Below are 12,123 nucleotides of genomic sequence, written 5' to 3'. Positions count from 1 at the left end.
ACATACATTTGATTCCTTATTTTGTTTTACTAGTGCACACAAATAAACATTCTGTTAGGTAGTAATGGAATTATTTTTCTCTTGTTTAAACAGGCAAAGAAGGAAAGCTGAGGTCATTTGACTCTTCAGGCAATTCATCCTATAAACCTACTTAACCAAGGTGTATATCACATCCAATTTTTGTAATAGACAGCTGTTGAAATTAATTATTTGATTGTGACATCTCTTAGCTATTAATCTGCATACACAAATATATATCTAGGCACTTAAGCTATCTTAATGAATTACCCTTAAAAAAAAAAGTAGAGCAACAACATGTATAGATTGACCCCAGATCAATATTCAGTCAACAAACAACACTTCATTCAGACATTTCAGTACTGAGTTGATTCACACAGGAGTACTTTCTTTACCTTAAGAAATGTGTTTATTGGAAGAGAAAACTCTAAAATTTTCTGGTTGACTGAAAACATATCAGGGGCAAGAAAGAGGAAGTGTGTTCTTAAAATTGTGGGTACAATATTGCAAAATAAGGATGAATCTGAAAACAAAACAGCAAATTTAAGAAACAAACAAACAAAAAAACTGAGTTTTTGCAAAGTTTGGTTGCAAAGTGAGGCTTTGAGAACAAGGTCTGAATTTCCTAAGAAAGAACTATTACAGTCTTGTTCTAAATTGCAGTTCAAAAAATGGGGAATCAAAATTCCCATTTGGAACTGTTTAAAAATGAAACAAACAAACAAAAACCAGTTCATTTTATAGGCCAGATTTCACTTTCTATATTGCTTTTGGACAGAGAACAAATTAAATTTACAGTCACACATTTATTTCATGTTTTTAAAGTAATCTAACATATGTTTAAGCCCATGTTGTAAAGTATGACTTTTTACTATTCTGTTAATTTCATTTGATTGCTGTTAAAGGGCTTACCAGTTTTCATTGCTTTATCTCCAAATTTATGACCATTGAACTATTTCTGTCTTCCTTTAAGGTAACATTTGTGTATGATTTTACCTTAGTAATCTATGATTCCAGCTGCTTAACTAAAGACAAGATTTTCTTTACTTTCTGTTGATTAAATTAAAAATAAGATGATGTTTCATTTGGAAATATTTCTAATTCTGTATCTGTATGTGTTTCAATACTCTTCACATTTCTTTTAGTTTCCATGTTTCCAGCATATTAAACAGGCCAGTAGGAAAGTATGTTGGGAAGAATACTCAACAACCAACCCAGCACATGGTCAATATGTAATTACTACGTATGCTGCCACTTCCATTTCTGGGTATTTCCTTTTGATTCCTCTTTTCATTTATGTAATTAAAACTGCACTGAATTAAATATGCCTTTCATTAGAAGCTGATGTGCTTTTTCATTAATGTGTGTCCTAAATTGCAATAATACTATGCACTTGAAAGGAGCTTGACAGATTTTAAAGAGTTTGCATATTCATCTCCCAGTTTTGATTTCCAAAATTACAACTCACATAAATAGATGTTATTATTTCCTTTAAAAATAGAGTGAGACTCTGGGAGATTAGGTCATATTTTCAAGGAATCTTGGCTGCTAATGTGCCCTGAAGTAGACACTCCAGGGTTCTTTCCTCTATAAATGGTTGTCACTATTTTAAGGGTAAAGCAATTTCAGGTTGAAATTTATTGCTGACAGACTTATGTATTCAATAAGAAGTCTACCCACAAAAATAAAATACAATGAAGTTGTGCTTTCTCTCTGATGTTTTACATCTATTTACTGATTTGTTATTGCACTAGACTGAATTAATCCAATTTTGTTGATAAGATAGGCTTCCCAGGTGGCTCAGATGGTAAAGAATAAGATAATGCCAGATTTGAATCCTAGCTGGAAAATTTATTAGTAACTAGATATAATAACTTACCTCTCAAAGTTTCAGTTTCCTCTTGATAAAGTAGGAACAGCAACTTTTTGTATTGCAATTGTTTATAAATTACAGTATGTAAGTTGCCTAGCAATAACTGGCCCACATTATGGCCTCAATAAGTGGTATTAAATGCATAAGAACAGATATTACACATGATCTTAGCTAAAAGGTCAAGAAGCTATAATAAACAGAAATTAGAACTATTTTTATTATTTAATGCTTAAACATATTATAAATATTTCATTTTTGTAATTATAGTGCTAATATTATGTTTATGGGCTTCCCAGGAGGTGTGAGAGGTAAAGAACCCACCTACCAATGCAGGAGATGTAAGAGACTTGGGTTCAACCCCTGGGTTGGGAAGATCCCCTGGAGGAAGGCATGGCAACCCAATCCAGTATTCTTGCCTAGAGAACCCCATGGACAGAGGAGCCCGGCAGGCTACAGTCCACAGGTTTGCAAAGAGTTAGATATGACTGAAGGGACTCAGCACACACACAGCACACATTGCATTTATACATATAGTAAAAATATGAATAGAACAGAGTATTCATGTCATTTTAAAGTAAAAAATAAAATCTCAGGAGGATTAGAATAGAAGTGACTATAGTCACTTCAGAAATATGTATTTGATATAAATTTGCATTTGATTTGATGGATCACAGACCTAAGTGTAAACACAAAACATTTAGAATATAGCATTGGAGAAAATGTAAAGAAGCTTGGGCATGTTAACAACATTAAGGTACAATATCTAAAGCATGATCCATGGAAGAATAAATTAATAAGCTGGATTTCATTAAAATCAAACACTTGATTTGCTCTGCAAAAGACAATGTCAAGGGAATGAGGTGCCAGACGCAGACTGGAAGAAAACATTTACAAAGACACATCTGATAAAAGTATAAAAAGTTCTCTTAAAATCAACAGTAAGGAAGCAAACAACAAATAAGCACATGAAAAGATCCTCTGCTTCATATGTTAGCAGGGAATGCAAATTAAAATACCTTTGAGATGCCACTACACATCTATTTGAATGTGCCCCAAATCTGGAACACTAACAACAAACTTGCTGGTAAAGAGGTAGAGAGATAAAGAACTCCTACTCTTTGCTGATGGGACTGCAAAACAGTGCAGCCACTTGAAAGACAATTGGAGGTTTCTGACAACACTATACATACTTTCGTCATGTGATCCAGTAATCTGTGCTCCTTGGTACTTACCCAAAGGAGCTGAAAAATTATGTCCACACAATACCTGCACATGGATGTTCACAGAATCTTCATCTGTAATTGCCAAAACTTGGAAGCAACCAAGATAGCCTTGCTGGGTTGTTGTTCAGTCGCTAAGATATGTCTGACACTGCGACCCCATGGACTGAAGTATGCCAGGCTTCGCTGTCCTTCACCATCTCCCAGAGTTTGCTCAAACTCATGTCCATTGAGTCAGTGATGTAATCTAATCATCTCATCCTCTGCCAACCCCTTCTCTTGCCTTCAGTCTTTCCCCACACTAGGATCTTTTCCAGTGAGTCAGCTGTTCACATCAGGTGGCCAAAATATGATGGGAAAATAAAGCAAATTAAAATCACAGCATAAAATGACATTAAAATCAATTCATCCCTAACAAATCCTGAAGAAGCTTAAGCTTGAAGCAACAAATCATAATATTTTAAAGGCATGGAACAATGACCACAGTGTTTATTTAAAAAAGAGATTCAGAACTTTAGGGAAGGCCAGGCTCATGTTTCTATTTCCATGCACAGAATCTTGCATATGAATTTAAAAAACCAAACAACAAAAAAAAAAGCAAACATAAAGCCCATCTGACTCTTAATGTTGACCAACTGAATAGAAATCTTTCTGAGCAGGGCTGATTGTTTGTCATTTACTTTGCATTTTGGTAGATGCATGCAATGATATTGTGCAACAGTTAAAGAATTAAATTCAATACTATAATTATATATTACATATTAAATGTATGGTATTATAAATTGTTAAAATACATTGTATATTAAAAAGAAAAATATATAAAAAGAAAAACAACTTGGAAGAAATGGACAAATTCTTAGAAAAGTACAACTTCCCAAAACTGAACCAGGAAGAAATATAAAACCTTAACAGACCCATCACAAGCACAGAAATTGAAACTCTAATCAGAAATCTTCCAACAACAAAATCCCAGGACCAGACGGCTTCACAGCTAAATTCTACCAAAAATTTAGAGAAGAACTAGCACCTATCCTACTCAAACTCTTCCAGAAAATTGCAGAGGAAGGTAAACTTCCAAACTCATTCTATGAGGCCACCATCACCCTAATACCAAAACCTGACAACGATGCCACAAAAAAAGAAAACTACAGGCCAATATCACTGATGACCATAGATGCAAAAATCCTTAACAAAATTCTAGTATCCAACAACAATTCAGAATCCAACAACATATTAAAAAGATCATACATCATGACCAAGTGGGCTTTATCACAGGGATGCAAGGATTCTTCAATATCTATAAATCAATCAATGTAATACACCACATTAACAAATTGAAAGATAAAAACCATATGATTATCTCAATAGATGCAGAGAAAGCCTTTGACAAAATTCAACATTCACTTACAATAAAAACCCTCCAGAAAGCAGGAATAGAAGGAACATACCTCAACATAAGAAAAGCTATATATGACAAAACCTCAGCAAACATTAACCTCAACGGTGAAAAATTGAAAGCATTTCCCCTAAAGTCAGGAACAAGACAAGGGTGCCCACTCTCACCATTACTATTCAACATAGTTTTGGAAGTTTTGGCCACAGCAATCAGAGGAGAGAAAGAAATAAAAGGAATCCAGATTGGAAAAGAAGAAGTAAAACTCACTGCTTGCAGATGACAAGATCCTCTACATAGAAAACCCTAGAGACTCCATCAGAAAGTTACTAGAGCTAATCACTGAATATAGTAAAGCTTCAGGATATAAAATCAACACACAGAAATCCCTTGCATTCCTATACACTAACAATGAGAAAACAGACAGAGAAATTAAGGAAACAATTCCATTCAACATTGCAATGAAAATAATAAAATACTCAGGAATATATCTACCTAAAGAAACAAAAGGCCTATATATAGAAAACTATAAAACACTGGTGAAAGAAATCAAAGAGGACAGAAATAGATGGAGAAATATATCATGTTTATGAATCAGAAGAATTAATATACTGAAAATGAGTATACAACCTAAAGGAATCTATAGATTCAATGCAATCCCTATCACTACCAATGGTATTTCTCAGAGGACTAGAACAAATAATTTCACAATTTGTATGGAAATACAGAAAACCTCGAATAGCCAAAGCAATCTTGAGAAAGAAGAATGGAACTGGAGGAATCAACCTGCCTAACTTCAGGCTCTACTACAAAGCCACAGTCATCAAGACAGTATGGTACTGGCACAAAGACAGAAATATAGATCAATGGAACAGAATAGAAAGCCCAGAGATAAATCCACGAACCTATGGACACCTTATCTTTGACAAAGGAGGCAAGAACATACAATGGAGAAAAGACAATCTCTTTAACAACTGGTGCTGGGAAAGCTGGTCAACCACTTGTAAAAGAATGAAACTAGAACACTTTCTAACACCAGACACAAAAATAAACTCAAAATGGATTAAAGATCTAAATGTAAGAACAGAAACTATAAAACTCCTAGAGGAAAACATAGGCAAAACACTCTCCGACATAAATCACAGCAGGATCCTCTATGACCCACCTCCCAAATATTGGAAATAAAAGCAAAAATAAACAAATGGGACCCAATTAAAATTAAAAGCTTCTGCACAACAAAGGAAACTGTAAGCAAGGTGGAAAGACAGCCTTCAGAATGGGAGAAAATAATAGCAAATGAAGCAACAGACAAAAGATTAATCTCAAAAATATACAAGCAGCTCGTGCAGCTCAATACCAGAAAAAAAAATGACCCAATCAAAAAATGCACCAAAAACTAAACAGACATTTCTCCGAAGAAGACATACAGATGGCTAACAAACACATGAAAAGATGCTCAACATCACTCATTATCAGAGAAATGCAAATCAAAACCAAAATGAGGTACCATTTCATGCCAGTCAGAATGGCTGCTATCCAAAAGTCTACAAGCAGTAAACGGTGGAGACGGTGTGGAGAAAAGGGAACCCTCTTACACTGTTTGTGGGAGTGCAAACTAGTACAGCCGCTATGGAGAACAGTGTGGAGATTCCTTAAAAAACTGGAAATAGAACTGCCATATGACCCAGCAATCCCACTACTGGGCATACACACTGAGGAAACCAGAATTGAAAGAGACACGTGCACCCCAATGTTCATCACAGCACTGTTTATAATAGCCAGGACATGGAAGCAACCTAGATGTCCATCAGCAGATGAATGAATAAGAAAACTGTGGTACATATACACAATGGAATATTATTCAGCCATTAAAAATAATACATTTGAATCAGTTCTAATGAGGTGGATGAAACTGGAGCCTATTACACAGAGTGAAGTAAGCCAGAAAGAAAAACACCAATACAGTATACTAATACATATATATGGAATTTAGAAAGATGGTAATGATAACCATGTATGCAAGACAGCAAAAGAGACACAGATGTATTGAAATGTCTTTTGGACTCTGTGGGAGAGGGCGAGGACAGGATGATATGGGAGAATGGCATTGAAACATGTAAATTATCATATGTGAAATGAATTGCCAGTCCAGGTTCGATACATGATACAGGGTGCTCGGGGCTGGTGCACTAGGATGACCCAGAAGGATGGGATGAGGAGGGAGCTGGGAGTGGGGTTCAGGATCGGGAACACATGTACACCCATGGTGGATTCAAGTCAATGTGTGGCAAAAACAATACAATATTGTAAAGTAAAATTAAAAGAAAACTATATATTTTAAAAATACATATTAATTTTTACAAGGAAACATGGAATATGCAAATTACACCTCAATAATTTGAAAATAATTTTATTGGAAAGATTTATAGAAAAAGGTAAAGTAAGTGGAAGTTATTTTTTTTCTTATGAATGTAGATTTTCTTACTAGCATGTTAATATAGAATTACAAAATGCAAGCATGTCTCAAATTTAACCTCACCTACCTATTTTGCTTTTAGTCAAGATGCAACCAGAAACTCAATCGATTAAAAGATTTTCCCATAATCATAGTGATTATGGAAGAACATGGGTACAACATGTCTCATAATGCTCTCTCCAGAAAAATAGTTATAAAACTCTTATCCTTAACTGTGTGTTTTTATTTTATTCTTTCATCATAAGCAGCTTCAAAACCTTATTTTCTAATTATTCTATAAAATCCCTGTGGTTAATATCATATAAGGTATAAAAATGTATAATGATTTAACTGTAAGATCAAAACAGGAAATTTTCCATTCTCATCATCTCCATTTAATATCTACCTAAAGAAACAAAAGACCTATACATAGAAAACTATAAAACACTGATGAAAGAAATCAAAGAGGACACAAACAGATGGAGAAACATACTCTGTTCATGGATTGGAAGAATCAATATTGTCAAAATGAGTATACTACCCAAAGCAATCTATAGATTCAATGCAATCCCTATTAGGCTACCAACGGTATTTTTCACAAAACTAGAACAAATAATTTCACAATTTGTATGGAAATACAGAAAACCTCGAATAGCCAAAGCAATCTTGAGAAAGAAGAATGGAACTGGAGGACTCAACCTGCCTGACTTCAGGCTCTACTACAAAGCCACAGTCATCAAGACAGTATGGTACTGGCACAAAGACAGAAATACAGATCAATGGAACAGAATAGAAAGCCCAGAGATAAATCCACGAACCTATAGACACCTTATCTTTGACAAAGGAGGCAAGGATATACAATGGAAAAAAGACAACCTCTTTAACAAGAGGTGCTGGGAAAACTGGTCAACCACTTGTTAAAGAATGAAACTAGAACACTTTCTAACACCAGACACAAAAATAAACTCAAAATGGATTAAAGATCTAAATGTAAGAACAGAAACTATAAAACTCCTAGAGGAGAACATAGGCAAAACACTCTCCGACATAAATCACAGCAAGATCCTCTATGACCCACCTCCCAGAATATTGGAAATAAAAGCAAAACTAAACAAATGGGACCTAATCAAACTTAAAAGCTTTTGCACTACAAAGGAAACTATAAGTAAGGTGAAAAGACAGCCCTCAGATTGGGAGAAAATAATAGCAAATGAAGAAACAGACAAAGGATTAATCTCAAAAATATACAAGCAACTCCTGCAGCTCAATTCCAGAAAAATAAATGACCCAATCAAAAAATGGGCCAAAGAACTAAACAGACATTTCTCCAAAGAAGACATACAGATGGCTAACAAACACATGAAAAGATGCTCCACATCACTCATTATCAAAGAAATGCAAATCAAAACCACAATGAGGTACCATTACACGCCAGTCAGGATGGCTGCTATCCAAAAGTCTACAAGCAATAAATGCTGGAGAGGGTGTGGAGAAAAGGGAACCCTCTTACACTGTTGGTGGGAATGCAAACTAGTACAGCCACTATGGAAAACAGTGTGGAGATTTCTTAAAAAACTGGAAATAGAACTGCCATATGACCCAGCATACACACTGAGGAAACCAGATCGGAAAGAGACACGTGCACCCCAATGTTCATCGCAGCACTGTTTATAATAGCCAGGACATGGAAGCAACCTAGATGCCCATCAGCAGATGAATGGATAAGGAAGCTGTGATACATATACACCATGGAATATTACTCAGCTGTTAAAAAGAATTCATTTGAATCAGTTCTAATGAGATGGATGAAACTGGAGCCCATTATACAGAGTGAAGTAAGCCAGAAAGATAAAGAACATTACAGCATACTAACACATATATATGGAATTTAGAAAGATGGTAACGATAACCCTATATGCAAAACAGAAAAAGAGACACAGATGTACAGAACAGACTTTTGGACTCTATGGGAGAAGGCGAGGGTGGGATGTTTCGAGAGAACAGCATGGAAACATGTATATTATCTATAGTGAAACAGATCACCAGCCCAGGTGGGATGCATGAGACAAGTGCTCGGGCCTGGTGCACTGGGAAGACCCAGAGGAATCTGGAGAGGGAGGTGGGAGGTGGGATCGGGATGGGGAATACATGTAACTGTATTGCTGATTCATGTCAATATGACAAAACCCACTACAATATTGTAAAGTAATTAGCCTCCAACTAATAAAAATAAATGAAAAAAAATTAAACACTGTTAAATACAATAAAAAAAATTTAAAAGGTGATTGCTGTAAAAAGTTTATGAAAATAAAGTGTACAATATATTTCAGCAGAAAAAAAATAACAATATCAAACTGAAAATCTTAACCATCACAAATCATAAATAAAAATACAGTCACAGATGTACTAACTGCAAAAGAAATAAACTTGTTAAAACATTTTAAACACAGAAATATAGAAATTTGGAAATACGGGTATAAAAAATTATTTTTCTCTTAGCTATTTGAGTGTTAAGTTGTTAACTTACCAACAAGTGAATTCTCTTACACATCTCAAAGTTGGTACACTTGAGTTCAAACTTACCTTTAAGGTACAATAAGCTAGATAACACACATAATATACAAACAGATCAATGGAACAGAGTCATTCATTCATAAATAGGCTACTAAATATGGTCAATTGATTTTTAACTAAGGCATATGACATTTCAAACAGAAAAGTATTTTCATAAATTATGCTGGAACAACTCGTTCATTACATGGATCTCCATGTGGAAAAGAAAAACAATAAAAAACTACATTTCATGTGTTTATGATATACACAAAAATGCAAAAATGATTGAGAGGGAAAATATAAAACTATACATTTACAAGAAGAAAATATGGGGGAAGAATAACCTTGTGACCTTAAGGTAATCAGTATTCTGTTATACTCAGCACTAACCATAAAAAAAGAAAACAAAAAGATAAAATGGACTTCATTAACATTAAAAACTTCTTAACATAAATAAAATGAATGAACCAACCAGGAAACTGGCAGAAAATTATTTGCAATAACTATATAGCTGACAAAAAACTTACATACAAATATAAATAATTCAAGGCTCAATTATAAAATCTGAACAACCTAATAAAATAGTGAGCAAAAGTAGAAAAGAATTGCATAAAGGGATTATATATATATATATATATACACATACATATGTTATATAATCATTAACCATTTTGTGCAGTCCCAGTAAAGATGCTCAACAATTCTTAGTCCTGAGGGAAATGAGAGAAATGGAAATAAAGGCCCATGTTGCAATTTCACTGCACACTCTACAGAATGGCTCAATTGGCAATGACATTGCCAAAACGAATGTCATCCGGAACATTGGACAACAGAACCTCTCTTAGTGCTATGGATTTAAAATAGTACATACAATCAGTTCAGAATATTAGGATTTTTTCACTAAGTTAACCATATACCTAATCCATGACCAGAAACTTCACTTCTATGCATTTGCCAAACACACACACACACACACACACAAACATGTATACACAAAATGACCCAAACACTGATCAGAAGGTGACTGGATAAACAAGATGTGGCATACTAATACAAAGAACACCACTCTGCAATAACAAAGAATAGACAACTGATTAGCATGCAGAAACTCAAAAAATATTATGCTGAGAAAAGTCACTTCCAAAAGAATATTTGCTTTATAAATTCACTTACATAAAATTCTAAATGAGGAAATATCAATTTTCTGTTGAAAGAAGTTAGAACAGTGGTTGCCTGTTGTGGGTAGGAGGTTGACTAAGAAGTAACACAGGGATTTTCCAGGGTGATGGATATTTTACAACTTCATGTGATTGCAGAGGTACTGCATTTGTCAAAATTCATCAAATCATGTTTAAGGTCAGTGTGTTTTGCTATAGGTAAGTAAATTATACTTTAAAATTAAAAAAAGTGCTTTTCTTAAGAAGATTTATTGATCAAGTCTAAATATGCCCACAAATATTCTCTTCATTCCTATAACAATGTAACTATGCATATATATTACTTCTTTTGCTTTTCATCTGTTATGTTAATATAGAATTATAGAATGTAATGGTATCTGAAATTTGTTCTAAACCAAATACTCCATTTTTAGTGATAATAAAACCAGAAACCCAGGGAATTAAATGATTTTCCCATAATCATATAGGCAATTAGTTGCAGAAGACAGATATCAACGTAGTTCTTGTGATCTACTCTCCCCTAAAAAGGCCTACCCGAGGTTGTTTGTCTTAACTGTGTATTTTTTAATTTTGTGTTTAGTGTGGTGGTGGTTTAGTTGCTAAATCTTGTCTGATCCTTGTGATCCCATGGTCTGTAGCATGCCAGGCTCCTCTGTCCATGGGATTCTCCAGGCAAGAATACTTGAGTGGGTTGCCATTTCCTTCTCCAGGAGATCTTCCTGACCCAGGGATCAATCCCAGGTGTTCTGAACTGCAGCAGACTCTTTACCAACTGAGCTACAAGGGAAGTCCCTTGTGTTTAGCATAAGCAGTTTCAAAAACCTTTTTAAAAGTAGGTGTGTTATAAAAATAAAGAATATAAATCAAAGGTAAAAATATTAATATTTGAGCATAGAGAATATATTCTTAATTGACAATAAAAATAATTCAAACTAAAATAATCTTAATCATTCCAATTAAAAATTGGCAAATAAATTGAATAGACATTTCTCCAAAGAATATATACAAAGAACCAATAAGTTCATGAAATCATGTTTAGCATCACTAAATCCTTGTACTGTGTTGTGTTGTGCTCAGTCATGTTTGACTCTATGCAACCCAATGGACTGTAGACTGCCAGGGCCCTCTGTCCATGAAATTTTCCAGGCAAGAATACTGGAGTGGGTAGCCATTTCCTACTTCAGGGAATCTTCCTGACCCAGGGATCAAGTCATGTCTCTTGTATCTCCTGCATTGGCAGGTGGATTCTTTACCAGTGCACCACCTGGGGACTCAGTGGTAAAGAGTCCACCTGCAGTGTACGAATTGTGGGTTCAATCTCTGAGTTAGGAAGATTCCCTGGAGAAGGAAATGGTAACCCACTCCGGTATTCTTACCTGGGAAATCCTATGAACAGAAGAGCCTAGTGGGCTAAGGTCCATGGGGTTGCAGAG

At 34.8% G+C, this 12,123-nt stretch overlaps 1 protein-coding gene and 1 pseudogene across 2 annotated transcripts in view; both read right to left on the bottom strand.

Moving 5' to 3' along the window:
• The window catches only part of LOC122454581 (cadherin-10), a 191,206-nt gene that overhangs the window by 85,230 nt on the left and 93,853 nt on the right, over nucleotides 1-12,123 (bottom strand). The gene's annotated exons all lie outside the window — the stretch shown is intronic.
• LOC122454671 lies at nucleotides 1,902-2,082 on the bottom strand (annotated as a pseudogene).

This window comes from Cervus canadensis, chromosome 16 (assembly GCF_019320065.1).
Source record: "Cervus canadensis isolate Bull #8, Minnesota chromosome 16, ASM1932006v1, whole genome shotgun sequence".
NCBI classification, from domain to species: domain Eukaryota; kingdom Metazoa; phylum Chordata; class Mammalia; order Artiodactyla; family Cervidae; genus Cervus; species Cervus canadensis.
The sequence above is the reverse complement of the archived record's forward strand: the minus strand, read 5'-3'. Positions and strand labels throughout refer to the sequence as shown.